Below are 2,299 nucleotides of genomic sequence, written 5' to 3'. Positions count from 1 at the left end.
AAAATAGATAGCGGGTGACGCTGGCCCAAAGTACCATTAAGGGACAGAGAAAGCTCCTATACTCGTCATTTTCGGGCATCGGTTGACTTGCGGGCCGTGTCGCGGGTGACGGTGGCGACAAAAATGGAGCCCTGAAAGCCCTATCTAAACGCTTACCTTGAAATGCTTTACTTACTCTGCTCCGGTGTAACAAATCTTGTAGACCAGACCAGACTTAGTTTTATGTTCATTCATTCATCCATTCATCCATTCATCCATCCATTCATTCATTCATTCATTCATTCATTCATTCTCTCCTTCTCTCCTTCTCTCTCTCTCTCTCTCATCAGTCTTTCACTCTGCTCCCACACACATCACCTGCCTCTCTCTGCAGCCAACTAGCCATCCATCCATACATCTGTGTGTGTGCGCGTACGTCAATGCACGTGCATGTTTGTTTTCAAATGTGTCTTTGTGTGTGCGTGTGACCGCGTATGTGTGTGTGTGCGTGCCTGTGTGTGTGTGTGTGCGCGTACATCAATGCACATGCATGTTTGTTTTCAAATGTGTCTTTGTGTGTGCGTACGTGTGTGCGACTGTGCGTGCGTGCACGAGCGCGCGCGCGTATGTGTAAAATTAGCCTGTGTAGTGTGTGTTTAGCTCTTCTCTAATCTACACACAGAAGAAGTGCAGACAGCAGGTCAGTTCTCGGCTGGCTGCCTCCATTCACCCTCACCAGCACGCTCACAAATTACTGACACGGCCCCACTGCATTCTGGGTATTGTTGTCTGCTGCCAACAGGGGCCCCAGAAGGCCCCCGGGGCCCCCGGGGCCGGACAGGTGAAGCTCAACAGTAGACGGGAGGTTGTCAGTCTGTCCGTCTCCTTCCGTCTGCCACTACAGTATACCATGTTAAAAATGGCCTTTTAAAAAAAATGTCTTCTACATCCTGACAGTTTTCTGAAAAAGCTATGTTTCTATGTTAGTCGTTCTTCGATTTTTCAAAAATAGCAGACCTACAAGCTCGTAGCGCGCCACTCGCGCTACACCCAAGAGATGGGTGTAGACTAGAGGGAAACAGGAGGACTCCAGTCAATGAAATGTATTTTGACTATTTTCATATTAATCAAAAGATCGTACGTTGGATCCCAGCACCCCCTCTAGCACCCCCTAGTGTCTATCTGTGCACGCCACTGCATGTACCCATCAGCAAGGTCCTGCAAGGTGCTCACACTATAATCTTTTTTTATTTTTATCAATTTTTATTTTATTTTATTTCTAACAAGACAAACATGTAAATCACCAATGAGTGGCCTTACACAGGGACAGCTAAAACAATGAAACAAAGACAATAAAAAAAGGGGGGGGGATGGAGAAAAATGAACCGTTAAAGACAAAAACAAAATCGATATTCATATATACTGTAAATATACTGAGTCAGCAAAATATAATAGGATTATTATTTTTTAATTATTATTTTAAGGGGGAAAATGTATAGCTCACACTATAAATGACTAGAATGTAACCATGCCACATTACGTCCTGACCTAGCTGACGCACCCCCCTACGCTCAACGTCTTGGATTTGGCCGAAAATTATATCTTTTAAATATGTTTATGGCAAATAATCACGGAATGTCACTGCACTGATAGGCACGAAACTGCTGTATACGCAGCTCTAAACATCTCCTTACAATTCTGTTTACCAGATTTTAGCCTTTTAGCCACCATTACCCTTTTTTTTGTCACGCACGTCCTAGAGCATGGGTTCCCCAAAAAAGGAGAAAAAAGACAAAAGTGGAATGAAATATTTATATTAATACAGGTATTGTTCTGAGTTCTGACCAAGAAATTGGTTGATATAGGCTCTCCATGCAGCCGTGCTGAAATGAGCACGACAGCACACCTAGCCTTTAGGACGGATCACGATTAGAAATAAATCAGTTGTTCATCAGAGCAGCAGCAAAATCATCTTAGGAAATGAACAAAAACTAAACAATTTAAAGAATAAATTACATTTTCCTCCTGGGTTAATAATAGCTGAATGGGTTGGTCAGATCAGTTATTGTAGTGGTACTTGGAGAGCCAGATATATTTACTGTGGTGGTACTTCAGTATAAAAAGGTTGAAAACCCCTGCCCTAGAGGGCATACGCGCACCACAGTTTGGGAACCCCTGATCTGAGACCAGTGACTCCCAAAGATTTCAGTTGAAAGGGTGAGGAGGTTCGGTGTGGTGAGGAGGTTCGGCTGAGCTCGCTCAAGTTCGCCTCAGGTCGCACGCCTCTGTCGTTTTAACCGTTTTTGCCTAACTAGTTCCT

This window comes from Protomyctophum bolini (genome assembly GCF_963924005.1).
Source record: "Protomyctophum bolini genome assembly, chromosome: 4".
NCBI classification, from domain to species: domain Eukaryota; kingdom Metazoa; phylum Chordata; class Actinopteri; order Myctophiformes; family Myctophidae; genus Protomyctophum; species Protomyctophum bolini.
Note: the sequence above shows the minus strand (reverse complement) of the source record.